This window comes from Octopus sinensis, linkage group LG16, assembly GCF_006345805.1.
Source record: "Octopus sinensis linkage group LG16, ASM634580v1, whole genome shotgun sequence".
Lineage (NCBI taxonomy): Eukaryota > Metazoa > Mollusca > Cephalopoda > Octopoda > Octopodidae > Octopus > Octopus sinensis.
The window spans coordinates 15,714,483-15,721,779 of NC_043012.1; the positions used below are offsets into that span (position 1 = coordinate 15,714,483).

General features: G+C 36.8%; 1 protein-coding gene across 1 annotated transcript in view; it reads left to right on the forward strand.

The window, feature by feature from the left end:
* Positions 1 to 6,380, forward strand: part of LOC115220405 (tudor domain-containing protein 15) — a 76,999-nt gene extending 70,619 nt beyond the window's left edge. The window contains exon 11 of the transcript XR_005002454.1: positions 6,362 to 6,380. The gene's annotated coding sequence lies outside the window, so the exon portion shown is untranslated. The remainder of the gene's footprint in view (positions 1 to 6,361) is intronic.
* The last annotated feature ends 917 nt before the right edge of the window (positions 6,381 to 7,297 follow it).

Here is a 7,297-nt window from a genome sequence, read left to right on the forward strand (position 1 = left end):
TGAGAAGACGTTATAGTTTTGTCTAGAACATGACAATCTCCTAATAAAATACATCTAGTTCACTCTAAAGTGGTTGGCAATAGAGACCAAGTCAAAACAAAATTGAAATGTTTTAGTGAGATAAGATCCCCCAACCTACTTTGGAGGGTGGTAAATTTGAACAAAACTGACTGTGATAATCCATCTAACTCATGCTAGCATGGAAGTGAACATTAAACAATGCTGCTGCTTGTTGTTGTTAAGCAACAAGACGGGTAAGGGCGATTAGGTGATGGTCTAGGGCTTAGGGGCGGGAGACCCCAGACCTTGGGGAAAAAAAAATCTTTGGTCTTGTTATAGTCGAGGGCTCTTCGTTGATGCCCGACACCACTGGGAGGTGGCCCTTGAAGTCGCTGGAAATGGAGATCTCCAGGTCCAAATTCTTGAATGGCTGCTGCTGCTGCCACCTCCACCACTGCTACTACTGCCACTGACAATGATGATGACAACTAGAGTCAGTTCTTATTTTAATTTACTCCCCCCCCCCTAGACTGACAGGGGATTATGAAATGTACAAATGTGCTATTAAGTATGTTTTATTTATACATTTTTTTTACTTGATTTTCACCGTTGACTTCATCGGATCACCAATGTTTTATAGACTGAACTGAATGCCTTTTAACTTGCTACCAGTCCTAAAGAGATTGAATTGTTCTTGACAAGATTAAAGCAGCCTCTTTATGTTGTCTTTTCATTTGACTCTTAACCCTAGGAAAACTAGAGGTTCCTCTTTTTCCTATGTTATCTCTGTTTGTTCTTTTCTTTCCATGCAGGATATGAGGATGAGGGAGTGATGAGAGAAAACCAAAGTAATGGGAGTAAGGAAGTGATAGAAGGGAGAGCTAGAGTAGGAATTTGATAGAAAGAGGATAAAGACAACTATCTCTGCTCCCCTATTATACTCTAACCTCTTGCCTGGTATACAACCACTTCCTTTGGTTCCACTCCTCCTCTCAAGTAAGAGGTCTCTGCCTTGCAAGCTCTTTGGTGACCCCACTGGTGCTGGTGCCATGTAAAAAGCATCCAGTACACTCCGTAAAGTGGTTGGCATTAGGAAGGGCATCTGTAACAACCATGTCAAAACAGACAATTCGGGCTTTGTGCAGCTCCCTGGCTTACCAGCTCCTGTCAAACCATCCAATCCATGCCTGCATAGAAAACAGATGTGAATGATTATGATGTTGATGATGGACTTCTTTTATTTTCTATCGATCAAATCCAAACACAAAGTTTTGTTTGGCCCAGGGCTATAGTAGAAGACACTTGCCCTAGGTGCCACACAGTGGGATTGATCCTGGAATATGATTAGGAAGCAAACTTCTATAATAATGCTGAAAAATTGATAGACACTTAAATTAGTTGATCAGATAAATGTAGCAATATGATCAGCTATGCTATTATATTCTGTGGTTGATTCCTGATAGAATTCTCTGAAAACTGACTTTCACAAGGAAGGCAGTTCAAGGAAGGCATGGTTGGTAATTTTCACCCTACAGTGTATAAATTCATTGAAGCCCCTTGCCTGGAACAATCACGTATATGAAAGAACTGAAGTAGAAATAATTATAGTCATATGTACTTGTATTTTAGTTGAAACTATAGCTTTAATAAGAGTTACCTTTCTTAGATATTTAACATTGATAACAGCTAAGGAGCTAGAAACATTGGTATCTCGGAATCCTGACAGATGGTGACATTGGAAAGATATGGTGTTTTTACATCTTTTTGCAACAAGAGAAAATTTTCTCCATGGTAACTGCAGTGAATTTGTCTTTTAGCAGTTGAAATATGTCACAAACATATTTAACTAACCTAAACTTTGCATATAGGCGCAGGAGTGGCTGTGTGGTAAGTAGCTTGCTTACCAACCACATGCTTCCGGGTTCAGTCCCACTGCGTGGCATCTTGGGTAAGTGTCTTCTGCTATAGCCCCGGGCCGACCAATGCTTTGTGAGTGGATTTGGTAGACGGAAACTGAAAGAAGCCTGTCGTATATATGTATATATATATATGTGTGTGTATGTGTATATATTTGTGTGTCTGTGTTTGTCCCCCTAGCATTGCTTGACAGCCGATGCTGGTGTGTTTACGTCCCCATCACTTAGCGGTTCGGCAAAAGAGACCGATAGAATAAGTACTGGGCTTACAAAGAATAAGTCCCGGGGTCGATTTGCTCGACTAAAGGCGGTGCTCCAGCATGGCCGCAGTCAAATGACTGAAACAAGTAAAGAGAGTAAAGAGTATATATATATATATATATATATATATATATATGGCACATGGAGTGACTGTGTGGTAAGTAGCTTGCTTAATGCCTTAATGGCGAATTTTCATGAAATAAAGTAGCTTGCTTACCTACCACATGGTTCCGGGTTCATTCCCACTGCGTGACACCTTGGGTAAGTGTCTTCTACTATAACCTCAGGCCAACCAAAGTCTTGTGAGTGGATTTGGTAGACGGAAACTGAAAGAAGCCCGTCGTATATATGTATATATATGTGTTTGTGTGTCTGTGTTTATCCCACCAACATCGCTTGCTGGTTTGTTTACGTCCCTGTAACTTAGCGGTTCAGCAAAAGAGACTTATAGAATAAATACTAGGCTTACAAAGAATAAATCCTGGGGTCGATTTGCTCGACTAAAGGCGGTGCTTCAGCATGGCCGCAGTCAAATGATTGAAACAAGTAAAAGAGAATATATATATAAGGGGAAGTAAGAAGAAAAATAAGCGAAAATGCACATTGGAAATAAAAAAAGTAAAGGCTTTTTATGGAAAGTAACGATAGATATATACAATTAGATGAACTGAGGTAGGAATAAAAGTAATAAAAGTCATTGTGAATTGTTAAAGAGATTTAAAAGCATACCGGTTTCGTAAAATTACTAATCATTGCTTTGAATGCACACCAATTCCATTAAGGGAAGTTAACCGAAATACTAAACCAGACTTAAACATACTCCCATACATCCCCATACATAACAATAGAAACAACAAAGCCTTCAACATTGCCATCTGAAATCTACCCATCCTCACAGGAGATAAAACAATGAACAAAATTTTAGGCTCACACAAAATTAGCAAAAGCAAAATGCAACCTAAATCATTGAAAAAAATGTTAACCAGTGCAAGTCTATATCTATTAATAACAGAATCAAAAGTGAAAAAAATGTGGTCAACCTAACTGTGGTACATGCCCCCACCTTTTGGAGGGTTCAGAGTTCCACTTTAAACAAGGTGAAATGTTTAAGATTAAATCAAATTTCACCTGTGCCTCAGAAAATCTAATCTATGCCATTACATGCTTAGGGTGTGGTAATAATTATATTGGCCAAACAAGAATATTACTCCGTCGAAGAACCACTCTCCACAAAGAACAAATCCGCCACCCACAATACAGACAGATACAAGTTAGTGAACACATAGAAAGGTGTGCTAGGAATCTTAATCCTAATTTTTCCCTTCTTTCAATGTTCACAGAACACCTTAGTACAACAAAGAATGAATAAAGAGGCAACTTTTATCAATAAATATCTTCCACAACTCAATATGAACACATGACATAATACAGAACACTACTAGCCTTTCAATTAGTACCACTAACCCCCATACATCCCATACACCATTCACACTACAGATCTATATCTACCCTAATTGCACCAAATCCAGAACTACTTACTTCCCTTACTCATAATATTTTTACTCAGGGACTAGTAGACCTGACACCGTTCAGTAATCGGTGTGCATTCAATGCAATGATGAGTAATTTTACGAAACCGGTATGCTTTTAAATCTCTTTAACAATTCACAATAATGACTTTTATTACTGTTATTCCAACCTCAGTTCATCTAATTGTATATATCTATCGTTACTTTCCATAAAAAGCCCTTATTTTGTTTTGATTTCCATTGTGCATTTTCGCTTATTTTTCTTCTTACTTTCCCCTTACATTTCCATGTGTAGTTTCTATTTTCTTTTTGTAATATATTCTATTATATATATATATATATATATATATATATATTATTTTAGACTTGGATATATACCTGATAGTATGCTGATTAATATTCAATTAATACATTTCTACTGACCATGATATTATTGTTTGAGCAATCGATATTTATATACTGTGTTGTTGATACCCTTATTGTGCTATTGATATTCATCTTGTATCTCATTGTATGAAAACTCCCACGCATATGTGCATATAACTATCACACCCATAAAGACCTGGCTTTCTGTATATCCATACATACCTGTCGATGTGGCAGTGTGTGTCCATGAGGCCATGTATGTATACGTGCATGTGTCTATATAATCATTATCATCAGCATCGTTTAACATCCGTTTTCCGTGCTAGCATGGGTTGGACAGTTCGACCGGGGTCTGGGAAGCCAGGAGGCTGCACCAGGCTCCAGTCTGATCTGGCAGTGTTTCTACAGCTGGATGCCCTTCCCAACGCCAACCACACCGTGAGTGTAGTGGGTGCTTTTTACTTGCCACCTCGGAGGAATTTGAACTCAGAACGTAGTGGCAGACGAAATACCGATAAGCATTTCGCCCGGCGTGCTAACGTTTCTGCCAGCTCGCCTCCTAGGTTGCCATCTATCATGAAGTGTTAAAGCAAAACAAAACAGTTAATGTGAAAAAGTATTGTCATCAATTAAAAGCATTGCACAAAAATTTGCAAAGCACCTGTCATTGATCATTTGTAAAGGGTTGTTACTCTTATACAATAAGACAAGATCACATTTTGCCCAGGTCACTTAAGATAAGAATATGGCACTAAATATGGAAGTTTTGCCTCATTCTCTTTAATCTCCTGTGCTTGCTTCATCTGACTTTCATCTTTTCAGATCATTGTAACATTATTTTGAGGGAAAACAATTTATTAAATGTGTAAAGTTAAAAATGATATCGAATGTTTTTTTATTTTTAAAACTTGAAGAATTTTATGATCAAGGATGATTATGCTATGAATAATGAAGGGGGAATATTACCTGTGATTAAATATAGCAATTAGGTCTATGGAAGTTTTTTTTTTCCATCTTGAAATGCAATAGGACTCAAGGTACCACACAGCGGGACTGAATCTGGAAGCATGTGGTTAGGATGTGTATGTGTGTGGATGTATGTATACACTTATACAAATATGTAATGTTTGAATGTGTGTGTGTGTGAAGATGTATATACACACACACAAATATGTTACTTTGTGTGCTTGTGTATGTATATATATATATAAAATATAAAATAATGATGTTAAAAAGAGAGGCAGAATAATTATAAGCTAGTAATTTTATTAAAAATAAATATAATACATAAAAATGTCAAGTGAGGTTTATGTGCAACTTCAGTTTAGCGAAAACTGGGTATTTCCTATTTCTAAATTACAAGCGAAGATAAAATATATATATATAAAAACACCATTTTAAAGATGCATCTTGTGATGACCAAAATCAAAAATTATAACATTAAAAAAATGTGTCTGAGAAACAAGAAGAAAAGCAGTTGTTGACATAAAAATACTTGGAAAAGAAATTAAATGCAAAAATGTACAAATTTACTGAATAAGGAAAAGTATGAATGAGGTGTTCATTTTTTTTTCTTTCCAAATAAGCACATGCACTGTGTACTTGTTCCTCACTTCAGCTTCATTATTACTATTCTTATCTCAGTGTCCTTTTGTTAGATTTCAAACAGAGGACAAAGGAGACGAAGGACTCTAAGATAAGAATAATATTAAAGCTGCTACGAAGAACCGGTGGTACACAGTACATGTGGTTACTTAGCCAAAAACAAAAGAAAAAATAAAGACCATCCCCAAATATTACAATATCTGTTTCAACACATGATTTCACATCAGGAATCTTGCAAAACGAATGCATAAACATAAAAAAGATGAAGCTTTCTTTGAAAGTATCTTGGAATGATCAGCAGAATAGAATAATTGTTTTGTTTTTGTTTTTCCAGTTTCAGCTCTTGAGCTGTGGCCATGCTGGGGCACCGCCATTGTGGTGAAAGAGTACAGCAGGGATCACCACCCCCTGCCGGAGCCTCGTAGAGCTTTTAGGTGTTTTCGCTCAATAAACACACACAACGCCCGGTCTGAGAATCGAAACCGCGATCCTGCGACCGCGAGTCCGCTGCCCTAACCACTAGGCCATTGCGCCTCCACATAATTGTTACGATTACTGTAAAAAAATCCCATATTGTTCTATGGCAGCAATTTGTATGTGTGAGTGCACATACATACATACATACATACATACATACATACATACATACATTACATACATACATACATACATATACATCATCATCATCATCATCGTTTAACGTCCGCTTTCCATGCTAGCATGGGTTGGACGGTTCAACTGGGGTCTGGCAAGCCCGAAGGCTGCACCAGGCCAGTCAGATCTGGCAGTGTTTCTACAGCTGGATGCCCTTCCTAACGCCAACCACTCCGAGAGTGTAGTGGGTGATTTTATATATACATACATATAGTAATAATAATATACATATATTATCTCTCTCCATATATATATACACACACACACATACATGCACACATATATATACATGTATAATATGAATGCATATATATACGTGCATGTGTGTATGCATCTGTACATATACGCATACATATTTATGTATGTATGTATGTGTATATATAATATATATATATATATATATATATATATATATATATTGGCCTGCTCACTTAGCCAGAGGGGTGGCGTCATTTAGAGGCTAAAACAATGCGAAGCGCATTGTGACCAGCGATGTGTAGCAACATCTGATAACCTGGTCGGTCACAGTGATATATATATATATATATATATATATATATATATATATATATATAGAGAGAGAGTAGAGAGAGAGAGAGAGACACACACACACAGACCACACACACACGCACACACACACTCACACACACACACACACACACACACACACACACACACACACATACACAAACAAGTTTAAGATTATAAAAGTGGTTTTATTCTTAATGATTTTTTTTCTTTTTTAAAAAAATTTGTGGAGGAATACATTCCAAATTTTAACTTGAAAGCCAAAGAAAAAATCATATCATGTTCTGGATTCCATGCTATAGCAATGCTTTTTGGAAAGTAACTGTTCAATGACGCTGGAGATTGCCATATATATATATATATATATATATATATATATACATATATATGAAGCTGTAATAAAGAAGTCAAACTTAATAGTGATATTTTGAAATCCTT